This window comes from Poecilia mexicana, unplaced genomic scaffold (genome assembly GCF_051168715.1).
Source record: "Poecilia mexicana isolate PSO_F unplaced genomic scaffold, ASM5116871v1 scaffold_5, whole genome shotgun sequence".
Classification (NCBI taxonomy): Eukaryota; Metazoa; Chordata; class Actinopteri; order Cyprinodontiformes; family Poeciliidae; genus Poecilia; species Poecilia mexicana.
Genome location: NW_028263374.1, coordinates 5,106,370 through 5,133,763, shown reverse-complemented (window position 1 = coordinate 5,133,763; position 27,394 = coordinate 5,106,370). Strand labels below are relative to the sequence as shown.

The 27,394-nt window shown below is 40.0% G+C and overlaps 1 long non-coding RNA gene across 1 annotated transcript; it reads right to left on the bottom strand.

Moving 5' to 3' along the window:
• Window positions 1-1,551: 1,551 nt before the first annotated feature.
• Window positions 1,552-9,880, bottom strand: LOC106932626 (uncharacterized). Its single transcript, XR_001421319.2, has 7 exons — window positions 8,838-9,880; window positions 8,115-8,260; window positions 7,863-7,984; window positions 6,234-6,371; window positions 5,854-5,984; window positions 5,441-5,506; window positions 1,552-2,084 (listed from the first exon to the last, which is right to left on the bottom strand). It is a non-coding gene; the product is annotated as an uncharacterized LOC106932626 (long non-coding RNA).
• Between the last annotated feature and the right edge of the window lie 17,514 nt (window positions 9,881-27,394).

Genomic DNA, 27,394 nt, shown 5'->3' with positions numbered 1-27,394 from the left:
TTTAACTAAGTACTTAATTTGAAAATATTTATTTTGTAAACTGAATATTTAGCTGGTAAATTACGTATTTCTGTATGAATAAAAGTGAAAATATGATTTTGAAAAAATTTGCACATATTTTTTTTCTTTGACAGGCTAAATAAAACAAATTATTGTTTTTAAATTTTTACTGAGTAACTTTGCAAACAGCACGCAATAGAAAGCCGAAAAGAGACGCTGGAGTCTGGGAGATGACTGTTGTCCTTCATGACTGATCGGAAGAGATGGTTCGAACTTCCTCCTTCGTTCTCTGCCTTCAGGTCCTGCTCTTCGTCCACGAAGCTTCCTTTTCAACTCATTTTGGATTCGGGGTTCAGGTATTATTTAAGCTTTATTTTATTTTTTGGATGAGTTGAATTAAGATGAGTTGGCTGTCCAACTCATCTTAATTCTTTGGTCGAGCTCCTGGTGATTGCAGAAAGCAACAGGTGGCTAATGTGATGTAGTTCTTCATCACTCACAATACTGAAGGAAGCTACACATCCATCTTTCATCTGAGTTTTAAGCCCTCTCTTTTCTGTCACCGCCTTAAATACTCCGAGGGAATTTAAGAAATTAAAGACGTTCCTTAAAATACAAACTCAACTTCAGCCTCAGCATTTGTTTACTGACCTGTTTCCCGAAAAAACCTCCTAGTCGGTGACTTTACAGTCTTAATTTGGGTGTGTCTGCAGTGATGAAATGCTTGGCCGTGGCGTCCACGCCTTGCATCACTGGACAAACTGAGATGCACAAGGCGGACATGTTTATTAGCAGCGGTGTACACAGTCACCCAGAACCACATGAGACATCACATGAGATGGCTGTGCCGTGCGAGTTCATTTTCAACAGAGGATTACATCCAGGCTCGTCTAAATTTAGTTCTTGTTCTAAGCCCGCTGGCTAATTTTAATAAATTCCTCCAAAGGTCATTTAGTTCCATTCTGAAGCGTCATGAGCCGAGTTGTAGACGGTTTGCCGAGCTGGCTGCTAGGGGCCACCGCGCACACAGGAAGCTAGCCGTGTCCTTAGCATCATAAGGCTCACACTGGAATTGCTGGTTTTTAGTTATTTGCACTTTCTGTTTTTTTGTTTGGTTGCGTGCTTGTTTTTTTATTATTTTTAATTTTTATTTTCCTTTGGAGGGCGAACCAGTATGAAGCTTTTGGCTAAAATATTTATCTTAATTTGGACAGAGGGATAGAGCCGTGAATGGAGGTCTTATGACGCAGCCTTCACAGGTTCCAGTTCCGGTTGAGTCTCGGCCACGAGAGCCTAAAACAAATCCTGTTTCAAAAGCTAAACTGCGGTTAGCTTTTAACTTAGCATATGCTGAGCTATAGTGATGGGCGATATGGAATTAAAGTTTTGTCTCAATATTTGGTGGTACTATTCTGATAATAACGATAAGCTATTATCATATTGTCAAAAACACAAATCCTGCACTTGGAAAAACAAGTTGTTTGTAATGCTTCTTTAGGACACCAGTCACATAAAGAAGTGATTTGTATTTAACACCACACACTAACCACATTTAATCACATTTTGAAATTTATTGATATGTATTGCTACTCATAAAACAAATAATAGTAAAAGTAACACTGCATATAATTAGAATTTATTGTGACAATAAATCAAAGTTATTCTAAGAAATTTATCATGACAAATGATACAATAAATGCTTGCACAGTTCCTTAGACTCAAAAGCCAGCATGCTGTCTCTCTGCGTCACCACAAAGGGGTCTCCAGTTGGAGCAGCCAAATTGATTTAAATTTTCAGTCACTATGATGAAAGTCTACACACCCATCCAGTTCCTATCCTAGATATCTCCTTCTCGTTCTCTCTGGGACCGTGCTGCTTCCTGCTGAGGTGTTAGCGTTGATTAGCGGCTCTCAGGACGACCTGCCGCCTCCTGCAGCTTTTTCCACTTGACCTCAGGAGCGTCCTCTGGCTTTCCGCTTCCTTCCTCCTTCAGAGAGATTAGCTCGTTCTCGGTTGCAGCGGTTGTCAGCAGACGGTTTAAGTTTTATTTTGTTTGGAGACACAGCAGAAGGTCCAAAAATTTCTGAAAATAAGGAAATAAAAATAAGAGTTGAAGGAGGATTTAAATAAAACTTTCTAGCACCAAGTGTGGAAGGGAATTTGAGCTCTTTAGTTTTCAGGTCTGCTTAAAATTAAAAATTAATTAATATAATGGTAATAACTTAGAAGGAGCTTTACTGAGGCCACTGGGATGTTTGTTCCTCTAAATTTTGAAGTTTTAGTACATAAAACTTTGTTGTACGAATTTTGAGACGTTAATGATGCATCTGAGATGACATTTCATCAGGATAGACGAGGGATGGGCAATCCTGGTCCTGGAGGGCCGGTGTCCTGCAGCTCTTAGATGTCTCCCTGGTCCAACACACCTGGATCCAACAGCTGAATCACCTCCTCAGTGCAGTCAGGTTCTCCAGAGTCCTGCTAACGGCCTCATTATTTGACTCAGGTGTGTTGAAGTTGAGATACATCTAAAAGATGCAGGAGACCGGCCCTCCAGGCCTGGAGTTGCCCACCCCTGGGATAGACTGATAGTACATCTTGCAACTTCTGTGACTATTACTTTTTTTTTTTTCTTCAAAAAGTTAAAATTCAGAAGAAATTATTTTGAGTGTTCAAGAAGAGCCCTGGAATCTCCAAGGCTAAAGCTAACCATAAACTAGCCAGAAAATTTAACATCAACTGAAGAAGGACCAAAAAAAAAAAAAATCAACCTTCTGGAGAACAACTGGGTCAGAGGTGTCAAAGATTCAACTATCTTGATACAATGACAAGTCAATGTGAGACTTTCAAACCAACAGGCCCTCTTCAAATCGTCAAGCATTGTGGCGATGGCATGCTACTGTTGGCCCTTTAGCTTAATTGGGTAATTGGTGGAATAACGGAGAGAAATTACCTCCAGATTCTTCAACTCCTCCTAAAATCAAAGGCTGTCCGATGGAAACTTGAACCCACTGATCGTTCCAATGGGATGAAGATCAGAACTCGTCTCAAACAGATTACAGGAGGCAAACGTAACGCTTTTAGAATGATCCTGAACTCAACTCGAATTAAAAGTACACAGGTTGTTGAAGGGCAACCCAGGGGCCATTTATTTTTCTGTTTCTATTTTTGGAGCCCAAAATCGCAAAGAATCGGCCTGCAAAAATGTGAACGTTACATGCCTGTCTGTGAGTTTGGCAACAGCGCAACATCTTCTTTACGTTTCTGATCAACAATGGTTTACAGATTCATTCTGTACAAAAATTAGGCAACTTTATATGTTTTATTAACACCTTGCATGCTTAATATATTGCACTGTCGAGAAGATTTTAGTTTTCCACTCTAAAAATAGATTTTTGTAGCCTGCAAGTGACCATTCTGACCCTCGCAGCAAAAGGTTTGAACCGGTAACAAAAAAAAATCCCCAATTAGATGCCTTCCATGCCAATGATGAGTTTGTGGAACCGTCTGACCGGGGTTGCAACTAAAACCAGGTGTGTCTGTGAGAACGGTTTCGTAATCTCTAATGAGGCCGTTAAGGTAATTTCATGTTCGGTTTAAGAAGCTGGGAGCAAGAGGTGAGAAATTTTTATCCGGGGACTTCCCCGTTTATTTATTGCCTTCTCCTTGGTGCCCGATTTTTGGCTCCCGCTCTGCTGCGACCCGCTCCGTCATATCTAATCCTACACATGAAGTCACACATCCATAGCTGGTTTTATGTGAAGACAAACAGGGTTGCCAGGTTGAGTTGGTCCCTGCTGGAAGGGCTTTCACAGTTCCTAAATAGGAACCCAAAGCAGATTGGTCAAGAACCTCACATTGAGGGCTGGAGAGTGTGTGTGTGTGTGTGTGTGTGTGTGTGTGTGTGTGTGTGTGTGTGTGTGTGTGTGTGTGTGTGTGTGTGTGTGTGTGTTTGGGGAGCTGATTGCATTTCTAACATGGCTCTGCACCGCGCGCCCCTCAAAGCCTCAAAGGTGAGAGTTTGTGGTTATTTAGGAACCAAAGCCCTCTGTCGGACGGGCGGCTTTAATCCTCCGTCACCCACCACTCATCCCATCAATGTGGCCGCTCAGAAATACAGGCGCTGTGGACAAAAGGGGCCATCGGGGCATCCAGGGAGGGGTTAGTATTTTTAGGGAGGGCCCCAAGCAGCTGCTGCTTGACACATGTCACCACCTGGCCCTGAGGACACCGTCCGCATTGTCTAAATTAGAAAAGCGGAGGAAGAGAATGGACAGAAACCTGCGAGCGTAACGTGTGTGAATGGGACCTGGAGGGTGCAGAGGGGGGATCTTATTAACGGTGGGGCCACACACACGCCGGGTAACCATACAAGGGCAAGCACATGCCTCACACACGCCGATGACATTGCCCTTGCATACCGGTCATTCTTCAGCGGGAGACTGAATGCAAAGGTGTAGAGTATCACGGAGGGCTCGTGGTGTTTCGCGGTGTTATTAAACCTGTTCAGGGAAACAACTGCAACGGGGGGCAGGGGGGCATCCCGCCCCGGAGCCAGCGGGTCAAGGACTTTCCTCTGCATGGGAACGTCAGCGATCAAGAGATTTTAAATCAAAGGGTGGGAAAACATTCATGTCTATCATCTCTGTCATCTTAATTTGTATTGTGGAGCTCCTCAAGGTCCCTGTCAAGTTACCCTGAAGTTATTTGTAAAGCTATGAGGAAATAATTCTGACAACAAAACGGACGAAAAAATAAGATAGATGAGATAAGTCAGTTGTTTAGTCTCTAAATCAAATGTGAGAATGCTATTTACTCAGATTTAGTCCATTGTTGTTTGTTTGCTGGGGAGAGTTAAACTTTTTTGCAAATAAATTACACTGAACTGATTCAAACCTTATTTTCTCTGCAGAGATTGTTGAAAATTGGCAATGCAAAACTAAATATGTCAGAATACAAATATTAACATTTATTTTAGTTAATATGCCTTACTGATGATTTATTTATTGAACTCGGATATCATTTTAGCAAATTTTGCTGCTTATTTAAATTGGAAATGCATCAATTATCTGCAAATGAGATCCTAGAAAATCTGACTTTTACCCTTTTCATGAAATTCATTAAAACTGAGTAAAATTTAAAATGTAATATTATCATTATTATTAACAGAGACGTATACGTTGATGAATGAGTTGCGGTAATGTTATAATTCCCTCATTTTTCCTTGGATGAAAAAATATTGGCATCAGTCAAAACTGGACTTGGCTTCTCAGACCTCAAAGAAAATGGAAATCGGTCTCATCCAGAAAAGGTTCTGATCTCTGCCAACATTTCAGGCTTTATAATTGCATTTGTTTCAAGTTTACCATTGTCGTAGATTAAGCTGTTGCTTATTGGGAATGTCAGATGTATGAATTTGAGCTTCACACACCGTCTCACCTTGACTGTGTGCAGCTGGCTGATGTCGCCACCCGGAGAGGACGGCTGCTGAGTCCAATTGTTTTTCTGCAAGAAGAAAGAGAAATCATTGCAAATGAACAAAAGTGAAACAAGGTGAGTAAAATATCTTCTTTAGGCAAGAAAAAAAATCTTTACAAACTGTAACAAGATCATTTGAAGTCCCGGGTTATCCTTATTTTTGTCGGCCACCGACTGGGATCCTGGACGTTTCGGAGCGGAGCCAGCACAGACTTAAAGTGATGTTCATGTGATCATTGCCCTAAACATCACTGCAAGTCTTAACTGCCTCCGGTCCATCCGACTGCTGCTCACGATTCCCCAGTTAAACCCAAAAATACTGACGAGATGTAAAGTTCATCTAAAAACTGAAGCGCAACACGCATCAGGCTCACCTTGTCAAAGTAAAAGAAAATGATCTCCTCCTTCACAGATCTTCTTCCATCTGCCGGTCTTTGGGGCAGACGCTGTGAGAGAGGAACTGATCATTTTGACTTCCTTTGATTCCTCCAGAAATAGCTGGTTCCTGTAAAGGCAAAATAATTGGAATTGGATCCATTTTTAAATAAAAAATAAAAATAACTTCATTTTGTTCATTTTGATTTTGACCATAGATACTTTTCTGTTCTGCTGGAGCAGCTCAGATCAGCGTATTATTGATTTGAACCAGAAAAGGTAGATTCAAAAAGATCACAATTTACCACGTAAAAAAGGAGTTTTAACATATTTACATTGCTATTTATTAGCCAGGTAATTCCGATATAAATAAACTCACGGTGAAGATCCCGCGTTAGCCGCCTCTCCTTCGAGGTTTCAGGCTGACTTCCTGTTACGTGCAGAGACCGCGGCCGTCACTCACGTGGACACTGCTGCTTTCACAAAGAACTTCAACAAGCCAGTCTGCCACGTCCTCCTTGAAAAGAAAGAAAGAAAAACGGAGGTAAGAATAGATGAGGTTTCATTTGTTTTTTATCTAGATTTTGGGGGTTAGTTCATGCTGGATAAAATGTAAAAACTCAAATACTGATAACAACAGCGGTCTAGAAGTGGGTTTGCTTGGGGAATACCCAGACTTGATATCTTTTTATGTTATAGGGAACAATTTTCTATTACATCTTTATGGGAAGGTTACAGAGTGCTGAGACAAAGTGATTTTTGTTCAGTTCGACCTGCTGGGTTGATAGACACCCAACATGGCCACCTTTCAGGGATCGGATAAAATCTCATATTTTGTTTTATTTCCTTTTTTTTTATATGTTGTTGTGAATAGCAAATGTCTTGTTTTATTAATCTGGCCCTGATAAGCTTCTCTACTTCATTCAAATTTAAAATTTTAACACTTTAATAATAACTGCATTGTATTATTTCCATTTTATTCTGCCATCTTCCAATAATTGCCAATTGAGGCGGTTTAAATTGCTCCTCTAATTTAGTTACAAAGCTTTGCTGTAAGATGAAGACGAGAATCAGAATTATTTTTAATCTGAAGGAGTTCTGATTAAAAGCAGGAACAAAAGGAAGGCCGTGAGAGAACAAATTAAAAGCTCCAATGTAAGAATGTCGATCTATAAAATGAGGTGTTTTAAAAATGAACGATGAAAGAAAACCGCCAAAAAACAAAAACATACAAGCGGAAAGAGGGATGATAATAAAAGGATTATTATTTCTGAAGGATAAAATGACATTCAAACATTTAAAAAAGCTGCAGAAACACACGATGTAATGGACAGAGCTGGCCGGCCGCGTCCTTCTTTTCTTTGCTCTCTGTGATTAGCGTGTAAAGGTTTGATACAACCGGCTTCATGAAAACCGAATACAAAACCACCAGAAGTACAATGGGAGTCTCAAAATAGCGAAAATAAGCCAAAAAAAAGTCAGAAAGAAACTTATTTTAAAGGAAAAGGTGCAAAGACAAACATTCACTGGATCACAGCTCCACTGATATATTTATATTGATACAGTCTGGTTCTACCAACCACCATGTTTTTTTTATCTATTAATATAAATATCTCATCCTAGAAATAACATGTAGCATTCTAATCTACATTTTCTGTGCATCCCGTTCTGTTGGCTTATGGCGGGTCTGGTTGACACACGGCGTCAGAGCAGATCCTCTCAAAAAACATAGAAAACGATAAAATCCTGTTAAACATCTGACTTTATGAGGTCAGCTGTTTAACGCTTGGGTTTATTTTTTCACTTTCTAAATCAAACAGAAATGGAAGAAGCTGCTGTAGATGTGGTTTCCACATGTACATGTTCTGTGTGTGTGTGTGTGTGTGCGTGTGTGTGTGTGTGTGTGTGTGCGTGTGTGTGTGTGTGTGTGTGTGCGTGTGTGTGTGTGTGTGCGCGTGTGTGTGTATCCACGCATACACCTGGTACTTAAGTGTACGTTTGTACTCACTGCAGAGAAAATCCTGACAGAAATCGACTGCAAGGGTCGGAGCACTGATCGTCTCGGTGAGTCCGGGTTTGGTTTGCGTGGATTCGCCATGACAACGGTGGGGATCAGAGATTGGAGGAGGCCTGAGGAGGAACGTGGCATGAGATTTATTGTCCTACCTGACCCGTAACCCCGTCCTGAGTCCAGCTCAAACCTGACCTCTTATTATTTAATCCTACTTCTGAAGGAAACATGGAGGCAGTTTTCACTCACATGGAGCGTCTTGAGCTGCTCCGCGTTCAGACTTCCTCTGCTGCGAATCGAATGAAGCGATCACACAGGAAGCTGAGCAGAGACGACCAGGATGACCAGGATGAAGGCTCACCCAATCAGTTCCTCTGGTTCCAGACTTGTTTAACCTAAAAAATCACAGCAGAGTGTTGTTATATTTTCCACTGTCATTAGAAAATATGTTTAATGGTTTAAGTGGTTTACTTCTAATTTAATGCCACGATTCAATAAATAAGTCAGCACCAAGGCAGTTGAAAGTGCTTTACGTCATAAAAACATCATGAAATGAAATAAAATTATTATTATATCATAAAAATAAGTTAATCTATGTAAAAAAATAAATCGGATATATTTAAATCTTATAAGTGCACACAATTATCGTATTTTGCCTTAAAACAAGCAGAAGTTTGATTTCTAATTCTGTCCTACTTCTCTTTAATCTCTTTGCATGTTATCAGATTTCAAGTTTGCATTTGAACATTGACGAATTTCACAAATCTCTAAAAGCTCATGTCAGACCCAAACTCTCTCATTTTTCCACACACATGCCGTGTAAATCTAACAAGGCCTTGCCTGTACGGGGCCCACCGTGGGAGGCGCGCCACCAGCAGCTCCACTTCAGCCGTGCGTAAAAGCGGCACTGCTTCTCTCCCTTCTCCCCCAACACACACACACACACCCACCCAACCCCTCAAACTCCTTCACCTCACAGCGCGACATTAGAGATCAGGTGGAGACGACTTGTGGAAATCCTTTCGGTTGGGAAAACAAATCTTTGCGCTCGGGCCTTGGGTTTCTGGAGCGCGTTGCTTGCTTGGCCGTTTTTGTTTGTTTGTTTGTTTGTTTGTTTGTTTGTTTGTTTTTTGAATTAATCTGTCATCTCCAAATGAGACTGTGCTATAAAAATACATGCAAATATATGGACTAAGATTAAAATAAAAATCTAAAACGGCTGCGTATTCTGCTGAAGTTTCTTATAAATGCGGCCAATCTGCGCGCAAAAAAAAAAAAAAAGAAAAAAGCCCAAAGCGTCCACACAGCGCCAAAGACGCAGCGCGCTGACCTCAGCACAGCCGCTACTCAGTGAAACCTCCCTCAGATGTGTCCCGCTTTATAGCCCGCTCCCTCAAGGTCACGATCATTGGACATCTGTCCCTCATTAGCATATGCCACCTCCTCCGCAGCCCATTGGTGCGGAGCCTCCGTCTCAATTGACACAAAAGGAAAGCTACGTTTTTGTCATAGCGCTAAACCCAAGCCGGCTATTTTTGTATCCCAGATATTTCATGCACTGTACACACTGAAAAGGGGGAGTCGGGGTGTGTGCGTGTGTGTGTGTGTGTGTGCGCCCGCGTGTGTGTGTTGGAGGTGGAGGTGGAGGGGGGAAAGCTGGGAGCATCTCAGCAGAGGAGGATTTATCTCTTTTTTTTTTCTTCACTCTGACAGAGCATCATTCTCATTTTTTTGACAATGATTTGCGTCCAGAGCCGGAGACTTAGAGGAGGTCGGTTCGGGCTGGGCTCGCTCTGAAACTCAAACATGAGCTCACCGGGGCTCCTTTGACTTTGATGCTGAGGAACCGCTGCCCTCTGAGCCGCGCTGCGGCAGGTCGGTGATGTCAGGGGCTGCCAGGGATGTGCGCTATTGTGCGGCCGCAACCTTAGGAGAGATTATTTCAGGAGCTGCGTGGCATTAAACGCGCTACTATAAATACACGGGCTTTTATTAATAGAGAGAAAAATATGGCGCATGAAGCGCTGGCTCCGGAATCACTATGAGGTGAAGCCAACACCACAAAAACACCCAGTTTCCACTCATCTGCAGGGGAATTTATTACCTTGTTCCTCTTATAATACAGCATGTTTGTTCTGCTTTGGTCCAGCAGAACCAAAGAAAGAAAGACGACAGCCATGTTGGATTGATAAATCAGAAGAAACTTTGCTTTGATAGAGTAGAGGGTTACGTTTGAGTTCATAGTTAACGTAAATGTGTGTGTTGGGTGATTTGTTGTGACCTTAAGCGTGGCGTGGGGTTGGGGGGAGGTGGAGTGGGAGGGAAGAGGACCAGAGGTTCTCAGAATAGACAAAGCCAGAGTCCAGCATTCCTGATTGGTTCTGTAAATTGGTCCCAAACGAGCTTCACAACACACACACACACACACACACACACACACACACACACACACACACACACACAACCTAGCAAAAGTATTCCTTGAACTTCCACGTGTTACGACCATAAGCTTTGATGTTTTATTAGGCCCTTTGATAGACCAACAAACATAGAGGATAACTGTTAAGTGTAACAAATTAAAGGTGCATGATTTCCTTTTTCTCTTTTTGTTCTTTACAATTAAAAAATATGGAAAGTGTGGCGAAACTTAGTATTTGGTTCCACTTTATAGAACCACATTCTGCTTCTAGTGCAAATGTCTTACACTTGAAATAAGACAAAACTAACTTACAAGAAAGTTTTTAGCAAAATATAGGAGTGAGTTTTAAGTCCATAATTCCTTAATATTGATGATAAAAATTACTAGTTCCACTGGCAGATTGTTTCACTTATTATAAGACATTTTTCCCATGTCATAATCCAATAATAATATTGATGAATTATTGACTTAAAGCAAAGAAATCTTACAAAAAGTTACTTGTAAGTTAGTTTTGTCTCTTTTAAAGCCTGCTGAGATATTTTCACTATAAACTAAACACAAATACTTGGTAAGATTTTGAGTTTTTTTTTCCCCCGAAGCGGTTCGGATTCAAGCAGATTTGATGAAGGGCATCTGAAAGGATCAGTTTTGAGGTCTTGGTTAATATTCACTGGGTCATTCTGAAACATAAAACCCAGAGAGTTAAGCCTCAGACGTTTCAAAGCTCTGGCAGATTTAGATTCAAACTCAAAGTTTGTTTCTGATTAGAAATGAGACACACATCACTCAGAAGAACATAAAAATATTTCTAATTCACCTTATATTAAAAAAAAAATTGATTGTTTAGAATGATATGCATAGTTTTCCACATGTAATTTTTTTTTTTTTGCATTATAGCATCGAACCTCTTCTTGTAGTTTCTGATTGTCCTTTTGTCTGTTTCCATGGTATTTTGACGATTTGTTCCCCAGGCCTGATCTTTTAGCTCCCTCCACAGATTATCCAAAAGATCGACCAACAATCTTCCGTGGTCCACATGTCAAGACCCGCCTTCTGAATTCAAACTGGCCAATCACCTCGGCCTTCCAGAGTGGGAAACAGGAAACAAAGTTTACCTTCACATATTTATATAATTAACAATTATTTGTCAATAATAAAATATCAAACAAACATTTTATGTATGAAGATCTACAATTTACAAGTCATTTCATTCTTTAAATTACTTAAACTTTGAAACCAATCAAACTGTGGCTCTTAGCTGCGTACTTCCTGTAAAAGAGCCGGGTTTGAGGTGGGCTTCCTGTTTAGCAAGGACCCAAGATGGCTGCCGCAAAAGGCGCGCCCACACGGTAACAAACATTTCATCAGTACATTAACACTGAATGTTCAAATTTAAAAACTCTAGAGCTAGAAAAAAAAAGGTTAGAGGAAAAACTTAACATATTTAAAACTTCTGAGTAAAAACAAACACAACATTTAAAAACCAGTTCAGTTCTGGTTAATCTTTTTTAAGCTTTGAAGTAAATATTTTAAAGTCAGACATGGTGTTAAAATCAAACGGTCCTGCTCAATTTTCATTTCACAGTCACGACTCGCAGTGCTTTTATTGTCATCCTGTCTCTGAACAAATGCAGGGTTAGGGTTGTAATGACTCAGGCTCTATGTAACCAATGCATTTATGAAGCAGTTTAAGAAAACAACAAAAACTAATAAAGTTGCCAAAGCTCATTAGGTTATGTTTCTTAAAAATGTTCCAGTGGTCAGGAGGTGTGACGACTGGTTTGAAACTTGGGATGTTGTTTTATAAGCTAACCCTTTCAAACTCCTCCACTACATTTCCTCTAAGCTCGTCTGCTTTGTCTTCATTGTGCTGTTTGTTAACTAAAACAAAACAGAAATATAGAACAGCTGCATTTCTACTGAGAGCAATTTACACACAGTTGCTGTTTATGACTTCTGCTTGATTTTATTTAGAGGCATCTAACTGAGAAGGGCTACAAATGTGCGCCGCACTTTTTAGATTTTTGTTTATTTTGTTTCAGTTTTCTTCCTTTTCACTCTTATGCTTTGCGTACATTGCATACTGATTAAACAAAAAAAAAACATTGCTTGTGTTTGTGGCATGACAAATTGTGAAAAACGTTGTGAACAGTTGGTTGAGTGGCGTGGCGGAGGGAGCGGAGGGGCGTGTGATCCCGGTTGACGCCGTTATCTGTCGCCGTGGCAGGCGGGAGAGGTGTTGCCGTGATGGCTGCAACTTTTCTTGGGCATCAGTGAGATAGAGCGGGCCGGCCGGGAGCTATTCTGGGACGAGGGTCTCTTCAGAGAGGCAGCGGCTGGTTTGTGTACCCTGTCACTCGGTGCGCCGTTAGAAGAAGAAGAAGAAGGAAAAAAAATGGCATGTTGATAACACGCGAGGAGGAGACGAGTTCCCAAAGTCCCCAGAGCTGCCGGCTTTAAATAAGTCCACAAACACGGACACTCCCGTCCCGTAAAAGCACACACACACGCACACGCGCGCACACACACACACAGAAAACAGAATTAAGAGTGTACGCGAGGCTTGCATCGTTGCCCCTGCACATCTCTCTGCACCGCTTCGCTGCAGCTCCCTGCAACAGCTGACCTCTCCAGCCCGCGGCTCTCCTTACGCTCCCTCTGCTCCTCAAAACCATTTGGGTCTCAACGCAGTCGGGCTCGTTCCCACACTGATTCACCCGTGCGATGTTTGTGTGTTTAATTTGGAAGTGAAGTCAAAGAAAGAGAGCTGAGCTGAGTCAAGGCTCCAGGACATCCAGGCGTCCGGCGACCTGATGAGACCTGAGTGAAGGTTTCCTCGCTCTTCACCCGAGTCCTTCAAATCAAACCAAGTTATTGTCAAATGTTTGTGCAGCAAAAAAAAAAAAGAAACTAAGTTTTTTTTTTTTGTTTGTGCCTCTATCATTTTAAAGATATCCCTAAATGTTTCCAGAGGTCATCAAAGGTCAACCAATTCCACCACATTTAGAAAAATAAACAAATGTGGTGGAGAATTTTTTTGTTAACTGCACAAGGCACCGCAAACATAAAATTATATAAATGTCAGTTTGGAGAGAGGGAAGGTTGACCTCTGGTGACCTCTGGAAACTTCTTTCTTTTTTTTTTTTAAATCTTAGAAATTATAACAGCACAAACAAAATTTATATTTCACAAATGTTTGACACCAATTCCATTTAATATGAAGACGACAGCGGCATGACTTCACTCAGGTCAGTTCGACAGTTTGCTGATGTACATTGTGACGTTCTGGACACCAAACCCGACCTGGCGCGGTCGGCTGCGGTCGCTTCAGGTCATCCACCCAGAGCCAGCAGGAGAAATTAACTGCAGCCGGACTGGGATTAGTTATCCCAGGTTTTTATTTTTATACCAGCAACAAAATCGGGACCAAATGTGTCAAACATTTTCTTACTCTTAAAAAAAAAAAAAAACTAGAATAAGTTGCAAAATATATTATTATTGTTGTGATATTTTCATTTAACTAACATTTTTCTTCTGACTGGCAGTGATAACGTTTTGTAGTGCCAACCTGAATCAGATAAGATAAATCGGTAGCACTGTTGCCGTGGAGCCGTTCGCTCTTGGTTTCAGATTTTCTGCATGTTTTCCCCCTGCGTTCTCTCCGGTTTCCTCCCACAGTCAGAGATCATGTCTGTTGGGTCAGCTGGTGTGCTTGCACCGCCTGTGATGGATTATTGATTATTGATACCTGTTGTATGTTGTCCTATTATTATCCAAAATGTCATTTCCTTTTAAAATCAAATGTAGGAAAACATCTTCCAACCGACAGCTGCTGGGGGAATAAATAACTGTATACTGATATAAAAATACTCAGGGCGTTACACTGACTCAGCTAATGTCTACCTGTGTATCAAAGTATACAAAATTATCATTATTATTTTTATTTCAAATGTAAAAGATTTTGAAAAGCAAAAAATTTCATGGAGGTTTATGGTGTGAAAAAGATAAATGGATAGAAATATTTTTACAACAGCAGTTCTTAGTCCTGTTAGCAGCAAGGTGACTTGTAAATATAGCAATATTTAAGAGTAAAGCAACAAAAAAATGTTTGAAATAGTTTGATTTATTTAAACGTCCTATAGTGAGTAAACTAAAAGAAGAATTTTAAATGCCGGTGAAAATGCCGTCGTTGGGGTTTGTCAGAGGAAAAAGTGATGGAAAGATGCTAAATGTGACATTTTTACGACTGGGAAATATGCAAACGGTATAACAACCAATTTTGATTATTAAGAGATAACCAAAGTTTAAAACCTGAAGTTGTACCGTCCAGAGATGAGAAGTACCTAATTACATTTAGTAGAGTAGTTAAAAGAAACAAACTAGGAATAGTTCTGCTGTATCACTTTTTTTTTTTTTTTTTTTTTTTTTTTTACTTTTAATTGAGTAAAATTTCTGGGGTAACTTCACTGTCTGAAGAACAAGGATCTTAATCTAAATGTATTTTTCCACCCTCTGAGCCAGTAGAGCTGTTCTCACTGGAAACATGTTGCTCTGTTCTAACATAAATATACACACATTATCTACTGTAAGTTTTAGTTTAAGTTTTATGTTGACAATTTGGATCCTTAAAATTTGTTACCTAATAATGTTTTTTCTTTCAAGTGTAATGTTGCAAGATAAATATTTTTTAAAATATTTCATTCCGTTTAAATCTAGTAAATATGTAAAAAAAACAATTATTCAACCGCAGTTGATGCCGATTTTCAGCTGAAACTGGTTTAAAAATAAAGGGTTAATATGTAACAATTAACACAAATTGTATTATATAATTATTAAGAATAAAGACATTCTTTATTTCGCTGGTTAAATGTGGTTTTGACCTCGCGGGGCCCTTCAGCTCCCTTGCACGTTTCCTGCTCTCTTTCCACCTTAAAGCGGCTGTTTTCGGCCCTCAAAGGTCGCCGTTTCATTGCTGTAGCAGTAACCTAAACTCGGAGGGGTGAAGCAGAGATTCGTTTTGGATCAAAGCATTCATCGCCGGTGGATATTTCTGTAATCGCTTCATGCCTGCCCACAATACCTTGCAGCAACTGTGTGAGCTCAGGTCTTAGCCGCCAGCTCAGCGGTGTGGAGACGGGCAGACGCGTGGCACAAACACACTCTAAAGCCCCAATTACTCGCTCCCCCACCACCACCACCCAACCTCCATCAGTCTCACACACACACACACACACACACACACGCACACACACACACACACACGCACACACACACACACACACACACACACACACAGAGCCGATAGCAATATGCAGCAAGAGTTAATCAGTCTTTTAGCGGTTTAGGGGCCTGGGGGGCCCCTGACATTGCGCTCTGGCTCCAGACAATACCCCATCCCTCATTGTGCTAAGTTGCGGTGCGGGTCAGAGGAGCTCAGCCCGCGTGGCCGGCCCTGCCCTCGGTATGCAAGGCAGCCCTCAGCTGTCCATCTATTTCAGGAGCATGGAGGCATACCTCGGTCCAGCTGGGGCATCGGAGACAATGGACACACGGCCTTATCCAAACAGAGGCCCGCAGACAATCCGACGCACTCCAGAACCCCAGCATAGCTGTGCCGCGGCAGCTCTCCTGTCCAATTAAAATGAAGAAAAGAGTTAACAAGGCTCTCTGCCTGTGTGACTCGTGAGGTGCGTCCTGTCCTCTACAAACTTGTGGAAAATAGCAAGAAGGAAAGATATTGTAGGAAAACTTTGTTACAGTTTGCAGCCGGCCGTGTTCAGGTTACATGAACAAGACGAGACGAGACCAAAGTCGGACGTTTTAGCTGACATGCAAAATGTTGCGAGTGCAACAAAACTAGAAATGCACTTCACCATCAACATGCTGGTGGCAGCGTCATGATGTGGGGTTGCCTCTCTTCAGGACAGACAGAGATTCTGGTTAGTGTCAGGGGGTTAAACTCAGTGAAATCCTAGGGGGGAGGGGGACTCCGGGAATCTGTTAGAACGTCCCAGTCAAAGTTCAAACCTAAAGTATTTTTATTTTATTGTCCTGTTTAGCAGTGTGGAATTTAGAATTATGTGTCAAGATGAGGCCCAACAAACTAAGTAAACACATATATATGTGCATATATATATATATATATATATATATATATATATATATATATATGTATGTGTGACAACAAGGGGTCACATGCTCAGGAACTGTATATGAAACCTTATTAGAATTTGCATTTGATTTATTTCAAGTATAATGGCCACGAAAATGTTTAAAAGTAAAGTAGGTAGGAAAGAAGTATAGAGAGAACATGAGTCTGCCTCTAAACCTGCAGAAAGAGAAGAAAACAAAACAGCAACAACATATGCATATATAGTAATAAGTTATAATACAACTGGAAAGTACTCAGTAAAACTGAGAGTGTATCTGACAAACACCTGAATTTAAACACCTCTGTGTGTGTGAACTAGGTTTTCATATCCTTGTGGGGACCTATTTCTGTTTACAGAGTGGGGTTGGGTTAGTGTAAGGGTTAGGCTGCAGAAAATGAATGGAAGTCAATGTAAAAACATGACCGTGTGTGTGTGTGTGTGTGTGCTGGATATTCTACCCACTGTGAGTAACTTCACTGAATGAAGAACAAATATAACCACAAATATACCAGATGCAGAAACAGACCTGAAGTTTATGTTGAAGTGAGACCTCTTTGAACACCAGCTTTGTTGATCTCTTGTTCGATCCTTTCTGCTGAGAAACGTAAAAAGGTTGCAGTAAACATTTTATTGTTAGCGGATGTACTTTACCCTGTTTTAACATACATACACATACTGGACTAGTTTAATAAGTTTTGTACAAACAAAATAAAAAAGTATATCTTCTACCTTAATTTGATATTTTGTAATTGTGTCTTTATTTGTATTAATCTCTCAAGCTTTGCACATAACTTTTTCTTTTTTTTTGTCATGCAACCATTTTTAAACGATCAATCCGATTTTTCTGATCAGTTATTCAGTACTTAATAGCCTTTTCACCAAATACCTTTTAACTTTTTCTTGAATTTTTTATTTTATAGATATTTCTTACTTTTACTTGAGCTACTTCAACCCAGCTCTGCATGTACTCCCAAAGACTTGCAGTCAAAGGTGGTTCAAAAGACATCAAACACTCTTAGTGTTTAATAAAAGTGAATGTCACGCTTTTGTCAAACATTTTTTCCCCCATTTTATATCCATGTGTTATTTTGTGCTGGTTGGTTGATCACATAAAATCCCAGTAAAACACTTCAAAGCTTGAGGTTTACCATTTTATGTCAGTCATGGCTTTAATTTGTTACATCAAATCCCACAGAATTAAATTAATAGTACATTTTCTTAAATCTACAAAATAATGTGTTAGTTAACCCAAAAGCAAGTTTTACTTAATCTGATGGTAGGTAACATTATTTGCTTCTTCTCCAAAATGTCAGACAGCTCATCGTAAACTCATATGAGGACATAAGCGGTTAAAATCACCTCTTCCATTTTGATTTGAGCAAAGTCATGGTTTCCAAAGAGACCTGGAAAGGAATCGCTCATAGCTGCTCAGAGAGACCTTCAGCCGGTGACCCGCAGGTTCCTCGCTGTCAGGATTGTCATAGCTTCACCTAATTTACTGTCAGCAACTTTTGAGGGCCTGCTAAGGACGCCCAGCCACGCAGGCAGCGGCTCTCGGCATTTCACCATTGATTGCTGTTTAAACCGAGTTGCTGTCACAATGAGAAGCATTTCAGTGGCCTTGCAGTTCACCCAGCCTCCCTGCTCTGCTGTATTTTCCCCGTTTTGAGTGCATAGACTGCACCTCTGCCACAGAGGACGGGCCCCACTGTCGCCGGTGGCAACTGCTCGCAGGACAACAAGGGGTCACATGCTCACGTTGTGGGCTCAGTCGGATCGCTTCGCCGGCACGCAGGAACCCGGCATGTCACCTCGTCTGAAACAGGTGGAGAGCCAGGTGCGTTCAGGTCCGTGTGGAGAAGAGAAAGTCCTGACCAGGTTTGGTCATCATGCTGGTAAACGGTAGAAACAAACAAAAAAAGAATACATTTAGCTAAATCAGAGTATTTAATAAAAAAAGAAACAAACAAAAACACCTACCTACCAGGGCTGGATGATGTGTAGACTTAGAATTGTATCACGATATTTTGTGGTACTGTCATGGTAACTATAAAATTGATGATGAAACTATTTAGGTATCTGCATGGGACAGCATTCATAGCAAACGTAGATGCTGGTCTTTAAAAACATTCCTATTTGAGATAAGATTGTTCAGGACGACACTTAGTTAAAGAAGTGTGAGTTATATCACTAAACTGCACACTGATCATTCATTTAGTCATATTTTTGAGGGCCACACTGCTGGGATACTAAAGTATGTCTTTAATTAAAAAAAAAAAAAATTAACATTTAAAATTTATTGTGACATCAAAGAAACTTTTTATCATGACAAGAAATGTTTTGCCATAAATGATAAATGATGCTCCTTGCAAGTAAACAAGTAAAGTAAAAGTTATTATTTCCACAAACAAAACAGAATTACTAATAATCCGCGTCTTACTCTAATAACTTGGAGTACATGTCATAAAATCCAAACTTTGTTTAATTCTGGCCTTTAAATTGCAAAAATGTCAAGGAAAAAAACCCCACGTTTTGTCGAACTAGAACCGCAAAGTTAAATCAGTTTTGATGGGATTATTTTTTTGTTGTGACTCACCAGTACAGAATATCACATAATTGATGCAAATCATGCAAAGTCTTGAGGATTTGTACCGGTGAAAGTCAGAAAGCTGTGGCCATTCCTGAATCTGTGGTGACCTGAAGAACTGAAGATTGTTGAGCCACCTCGGCGAGCGAGCAGCTCAATGTCGCGGCAGCAGAGATTATATTCTACAGTCCTGGATGACACCATCAGTTGTTGACAAACTCTGCTAATCCACCTCATTTGCTTTTCCCGTTTCTCTTTCAATATTTCTCTGCCGGTATAGTTAGAAAGCAAGCCAGAGAGGTTGGAGTCATTGATATGATCGTTTACCATTATGATTGATGAAAAAGATGGTTTGACTTCCTCCTTTGCTCTCTGCATCCATAAAGCCTCTAATTCAACTCCTCTAGGATTTGGGGTCATAGTTCAGGTTTTATTTGACTTTTGGAGATGCTAATCATGTGTAAAAATAATACCTTGTTGTCAAAGTTGCACATCATAGCAACTCTTAATTTGTGTAATCACAACACACAATTTTTAAATGGTGATTTTATTCCTTAAGACAAAAAGCAATGTGGAAACCATGAATTAAACCTGATTCACACTTCTTTTTTTCTTTTTTTTTTCCTTTTAGAAAGTTTAGTTAATTTTCACTCGCCACACCAAGAAACAGTGACTGACTTCAGACTGGATGTTATTTAGTTTTATTCAGCAGGACAGTTATTTTGCAAAGCAAAACGTGATAGCATTAGCAGTTACTGGGTTATGGTTGCCGTTAAAATAAAATGTTTAAATGTGACCAAGAAGTCACATTTAGACATTTTAGACTTGTTTTCAGCACTGTACATTATTTCCCAATCTTTTTTTATTATTCTTGATTACATACTATAAAGATATCTGCTATAAAAATAAAATTCATTCTATGGTTGGTTCCCTTGGATTAGAATTTTATAATTATATCTTGCAGTGCTATTATGATAATAAAAATGACAATTAAAATTTTTTTTGTTTCTTTTTATGTAATTGTACGATTGTGTATGATTTATAGTGCCACAAACACAAATGCTACTTTTGGGAAACATTCTAAATAATCTTCTTTAGGACACCAGTCATTTAAAGAAGTGTGATTTGTGTCACTAAATTGCATAAAGTGACTGGAATAATCATATTTTCCAATTTACTTATATCTATTTATGCTCTCATGGAACAAATATTGGAGAAAATAGAAGAAAAAAACAACTGTTAGTTATTCATCATTAATTGAAATTTATTGAATTTAAATTCTCATTGTGATAAGAAATGTTTCGCAATAAATGATGAACGATATGATAAATATCTACAGTAATTCATTCCGATAACTGCAAATTAGAAACTAAAACCCAACAGTTTGACCAAAGTGACGGGTTTTCCGTCTCCACTCATGTTCCCAGTATCCCTCGGCGTATTTCAGAAGCTCCGTTTTAACTTCACATATTCCGGCGCCAGTAAGAACCACGGAGCGCCGAGCGGCTCTAGATTTTCAGCCCCACACTCTCGGTCCCGCACAAAGTTGTTTCCTCCCGCAGACCTCCGAGAGACCCTGTCAACATTTAGCAGCTTTTCTGCGGCACGCGGGGCCCCCGGCATGGGGAGCGGTGAGAAGTCGGTGCAGCAGCAGGTGAAGGCGGCCCCGAGGGAAAACTCCCGAGTCTCTGCTTCCCTCACGGAGACGCAACAGAAGGATCAGCTCGGCATCCGGAGGAGTGCTACTTGCAGCGGCCCAGGCGCTCGGACAGTTGGCACCACGAGTACGTCTCCATCCTACACACTCTGGATTCAGCTCCGTGTTGTCCGACAGAGGGCTGCTGTCGCCTCCTGGTTGGCGGCGCCAGAGGACACTTATTAGCTGTAGACCAGAGGGAAGAGAGGAACTCAAGTTGTAGGTTTCCCCCACAGAGAGAAAGGTTAAGGGTCACTATGTCGGCTTAAAAAGTGGAGACACTTGTTATAGCCCTTTGGTAAAAGCTGTTAATCTAAGCAATGCTGCCCTCTACCGCCACAAAACATGAATCACAGGTCTGCCACCAAGTCGTCACTCCGCCGTCATGGCAGAAATATGAATGCTGATTTTTAAAAAATACAAAGGGTGACGCTTACAAATCTACATGCGGATGATTACTGATTTGTGCTTTTTACTGTGCTTTGCAAAAATATTCATACATACAAACTTGTCCACATTTTGTCACTCTACAACCTCAGGCGCCAGTGTAGTTTATTGAGATGTTCTGTGATAGATCTATATGAAATGTCCCATATTTGTGAAGTGGAAGAAAATGTGTTTTTCAGAGCCGAAACTCTTAAAAGTGTGCCATATATTAGTATTCACCTTTACTAGTCAGTACTTCCTTTGGCTGCAAAAACAGCCATAAGTCTTATGGTTTATCTCTCTACCAGCTTCGTACATTTAAAGACTAAAATTTTAAACTGAATTGAATTTATTTCATACTGATGAAATAAATTCAATATTAATCAATATTAATCAGTCTGACTACATTAAAACAACCATATAAATATGACAGATTTAGCTACAAGAGTTTATTTTCATCTGTAGTCCCCTGGCAGATTGATAGTAGAAAGTAAAGTAAAATAATTGACACACATACATCTACAAAGGCACATATCATTTACTGCAAATTACAAGAAATGGTTAATAGCAGCACAAGTTGTTGATTTTAAAAATCAAGTTACATCCATTAAAGACAAACTGAGCTGGTACACTTCACAAATGGACATATTGAATATTGGTCACTTTCCTCCAGTTCTGTTGAGAGCTGGGGGCCAAAGCTCCAGAAAACTGTTGTGGGACGTTGTTGAAAAGGTACCCAAGTCATACAGTTTAAAAAACATTACTACCAAATGATAACAAAACTGGTAAATTTACAAAAACTCAGAAATTTTCTTGTTTTCTCTAGACAATTTTTGAGATTAATCTCAACATATTTGAGCTTTTTTTTTTTAGCTGAAAACTTATTTTTTATATACCTATGGTGGCCCTAATACATTACTTGTATGCTGTCTGATAAACCATATTTTTCCCCTTTTTAATAAGACAAAAACATCAGTTTGGTTAAAGCAGAAGGCTCAGAGGGAACTCTTGTCTTGACAAGGTCAAGAGTTCCTCCTTTACCAGCAGGGGGAGCCATCACTCAAAGCGTGACTGTTCCACATATGGTCAGCTGGGTCAAAGAGGAAACACAAAAGGAACCTTATTATGAGTGAGCTGTTCGGCACCTTGCAGGCAGCTGGCTCCTGGTATTTCAAAACAGGAAAACAAACTAACACGTTTAAAAACTCACAAAGGTACAGCACCGTTTCTCTGATTTGGAACTTCCTGCGCCCGTTTTGCTTGTCCTCCTGGCAGAACGGAGGACATTTTCACCTCTCATTTATTAATATGATGTTTCTGCGTGTTTTCTCAATGACAGGAAGAGGCTATCTCATAGGAAGTGGAAGTAGGAGCGTCCCTCTCTCACACACATGTACCCCCGCCCCCCTCCCTGCATGGACAACCCATCCTGTAGCTGGAAGCTTTGTGAGCCAGGAACTACCCCGTTTTGCTAGTCCATGGCTGCCTGCTTGTATTTTGGTACTCGTCATCCTTTCTGACCTGCTGGCCCGATCCTGGCGCCAGGAGTCTCCACACCTCCCCTCTTCCCCCCCAGACCCCACGGATAATTCAGACCAGCTGTTGCAAGGTGCCTTTCCTCCCACCCACCACATATTCACACTTGTCTCCGCTACAGCCTTGAGTTAGTCTCAGGGAGAAAAAGAGCTTGGCTGTGGATTTTTCTTTCTTTCTTTTTTTTGGGGGGGGAGGCCTCAGTCTTTGCATGGGGTCTCACACTGGTGTATAAAATAAATCCAAGTCAATCACAGTCCAGCCCTGTACTCTCATGTTATCCTCACGTTTTAAGATGCTTATTGTCCCCTGGCTCAGACTCAGATGCTGATATTTGCTCTTTTCTTGGTTTCCCCCAATCTAAATTCCTCTCCTTTTTGCCCAACTACTCCTTTCCTAACGATCTGGAATGTGAAACGAGAGCAGTAGCCTGAATTGAGTTTTGCAGCGATGTGCCTCGGCGGGGGCTATCTTTTCAACTGGAGTCACATGAAGAGCATGTGCATCCTCGACGATCAAGTGATACCGTGAAGAGATGGAACGTTATTGCTGAGGAATGTTTGACGAATGTGCCGCAGATCGTTTGTGTGCTGTGTTTAATTTCCACTCGAAGCGCTCTTAACAGCATTATCGTGCTCCTTCGTGTGTATTGCTGAGTGTTTTTGGCATTCAGGGGCTCTGTGTAAAGTAAGGTGCCTCTCAGTCTACGGCCTAACCACAGTGGGACTTTGGACGGAGATGGAGGGGAACCCCAAGCGTTTGATCCTCGTTTTTTTCCACCCCCGGTACTGCTGAGTAATGGCCCCGCTAGTGAACTTACAGATGTGTGCATGACAGAGGTTTGGATTGTTTTTTGCCAAAGCGGTGCTGGTTCTGGTGGTGGCGTTGCGGTCACCTCGTAGAGCAGCGGTGGATCGTTGTCAGAAATGGGGGCCTGATAGAGGTGGGCGTGGGGGCTGGTGCAAAGAGCTGTTCTGGTGGAACTATGGAGGAAAATAGTTCATGCTGCATTGGGATTTCCTGCCTTTGCTCTGGTTAGCTCCCCCCTCCTCTCCTCCCTTCCTCGCCTACCCACTCTGCTCTTGACTCCCTTCAGCTGTATAGAACAACATTACGGCCCGAGTAAAGTTGAGTGGCTGAGTTTACGAAAAGCAGCCAGGATTTGAGGGGTGTAAGTTCAGCGGTGTCGAAGAGTTTTGCAATCAATCTCTAATATCCTGTTTTAATCCATGCATCATCCACCGGCCAGTCTTTCCTTTTTGTTTAATCCAGAGAAGTATGTTGGTCTCTCGATCTGCAGATCTGAATTATTTCCTTTTACTTCCTATTACACCAATGAAAAACCTGTTAGAATTTAACTGATAACATTAGCGTGAGAATCTACAAACATTTTGTTTGGGTGGACCAATTTTTACGAAGTACGTACATTTTAACTAAAATTAGTTTAGTTATTTTCGGAAAGTTTGAATAAAATGTACTTGTAAGAAACTTTTTGATTCAAATTAATTTAGTTCTAACCAGTGCTTTATACTGACTTGAACTTTAGACACAGTCAAAATTGATCTATTTTATAACTCGTCAATCAGCCCAAACAGTCCATAAACATCAGCATAACAAAATATATGTACGCAATTTCTTAAGAATAATTTTATACACACAGCTGCTGCGCGTTGCTTTTTAATATAAATGTTGGATTTGAACAGTGGCTGGGTCAGTAATGGGTTGTAGAAAACACGAGCAGGAGCCTCGCGTCTTTACAGGCGGCCATTTTTAAGTATTCTGACATCACTTAACCTCTTCCACAGGATGAAACAGGAAATGACAACACAGTAAAATGTCGTTTTATGGTTATGTTAATGTCAGTGGATACTAGAAAGACAGTTTGTTCTCTGAAGCTGACATTAGCCTTTTAGCTTCTAAGTGGTTGGCACAAGCTAGTCAAAGCTGTGTTCAGTGTTCACAAAGAATTGGTCATAATATTATAGACAGCAGGCAATATATTATCTAGTGGTATATACTCAGCATTGCTTTGTGATCCATATTCAAAAATGTTTTATCGTACTTGAATATTGTTTAGATATTATTTATTATTTTCAATCCACTCCTTGATATTTGACATTTGCCACCTTAACATATTTTTGCAGTTTAAAAGCTCATATAATAACATGCTGGCTCATAACCCATAGCCTAACCCAGGCCTGGCTCGGTCCATAAATGACACAGAAATGAGTTCACAAACGAACCCAAATTAGGTTGTTTTTCACCCAGCAGCTTTTAGAGTGTGTAAATCTAAAATCTAAATGGACTTGAAGCTTACAAATAACTTGAAAATGATTAATACGTACTCGGTTTCACAACTGCAGTTATCACAGTCAAACAACTGCAGATGAATCACAGGATCCTCTCCATCTCAGCTGCTGAGCCACACTTGAATTACAAGTAATAAATACTTCCACTGTTTAAATAATGAAGTCATCTGGTTTCCCCTCCATGTTTTAAAAGTGGTTCTGGGATTAGGGCTTACAGATTACTGCAACAGTGAAACACTTTCTATCCATTTCGACATGGTGGCATGTAAACGTGTCCCCAGAGCTGCTTGTTGCCAACGACTAACTACATTAAAATGCTAGCAAGTTAAACTTTAGCATTAGCACGGTAGCTAAGCCAGCTAACGCTGCATCCAAACTAAAGATCTTCTTCCAGCACAGACATTTTCGCAATCAAAACTACTCAGTTTTAGTGAGTTGGTGAATCACTTCATAATCCAACTTGAATAAACAATTACATTCTGATGAAATGTTTGGTGGGACTCTTTTTACCAAAGAAGGATAGCGTTGTCATAATTTTAATGAGTAATATTCAATAACCTCCAAAATGAATGTTTGTGTGCCACAGGAAGAAACTGAAGTACCTGGAGAAACTCCACGCAGACACAAAGAGAGTCGACTAACTCCACACAGAATGACCTATAGCTCAGATTTAATAATGAGGCGTTCATAATTATTTGAACAGTTAAGCCCAGAATAATTTATGCTTCTGGCATATTTAGATTTAAAATGATTTACGTTCATCCAAGACGTTTGTATTTAGCAGGAAATGAAAACTGACATTAAAGCTGTGAAAGCTTTTATTTTACTGCTTGGCCAGCTTTCTGCCTGTTTCCACTGATGATTTATCTGTGGGTAATGAGCTTTAGGTGCCTCCTTGTCATCACCCTGATGTTTACCTCCCACCTCATATTCTCTGATACATCTGATACATATAAGCTTCAGGTCGAGACCGGGTCGCGCTGAAACTGTTACTTCCAGTCAGAAGAAATGTGTTGTTGAAATTGCTTGACACCTAAATCCGCCAGGGTTGTGAATTTGAAGAGGCAGGAAAATGAGAAATTATGGTTTAGTGTTTTAAATATGCTTTCCATGTGTTTCTGTCAAAATAGGGAAAAAAAGTTGAAAGTATCATATTCTGTTGTTTGACCTCATCTTTTGACAAGACACACTAATAGAACATTTAGTTTCTGTTTAGGTCCTCTTAAGGTCAATAAATCAAACCAAATTGATATATTTATTGCTAAGCGTGTCACTAATACACTGCTAAACATATTAAGTTCAGTTTTGAGCAAAATCTTTTATGTACGTGATGCAAAACATTATTGAACATTTACAAACTAACATGATTAAATTGAAATAAGCTAAAATGCTAATTTTAGCTAATTAGATCAAATTAGCTAAGTTACATTTGATAAATGTTACTTACCAGATGTAAGTAACATTTAGTAACTTTTTGGGAAAAAATTACTTTTAGGAGTATTTTTACTATGTTTTACTTTTTACCTTTGCTTGAGTAATTTTATAATGAAGTAACAATACTTTTACTTGAGTAAAATATTGGGATCGTCTACCAAACATTTTGGTGAGTAACTTTGTAATTATGTTATTTATATGAATTATTTTCATTTTGGCTTGATAAATATCAAAATTTCCACATACATTTTGGTCTGTCTGATGATGTAATTTTTAAATATGTTTTTTTTTTCAGTTACTCAGTACTTGAGTAGACTTTTTACCAAATACCTTTTTGCTCTTACTTGAATAATTTTGTTTTACAACGGCCATCGCAAATAGAAAAAAAAGGATTTGTTTTCTGCCAAAAAATTTTCTAGAAAAAACTGGAAAATTTCTGCGGTTCAGAAGTCAAAAATTTGCAAGAAAAACAATCAGAAATTCTGAGATCAATCTCAGAAATTCTCTATAAAAAACTTTGAGTCAAAAACCTTGACTTTTTTTTTTACCTTTACATTTTTGACAAATATCAAAAATGTTCAACTTCTGAAACTGAAAATTTCTTGGATTAATCTAAAATTTTCTGATTTAAATGGCAGAAATTTACTCTTTTTTTTCTGTCTACAATACCCCTAATACCCCATCATAGGACGGCTACGTTTTACTTTTACGTGAGTAAAAATATGTCAAAGTAGTGCTGCTCTTACTTTACAATTATTTTGCTCCTCAACCCATCTCTGCTAACATGTAACACCCTACAAAATGTTTCTTTTTATAGTGTTTATCCAGCTAGGATCTACATCCAGTGACCTCAGCCCTGTGACTAAACAGCAGTCACGCTGCTGCTCGTGTTAAATGCAACAAGGACAGGTGCGTCTCCATTTGGCGGCACCCAGACACATCACATTGGTGTTAAAGAGGAGGTGGATGTGGC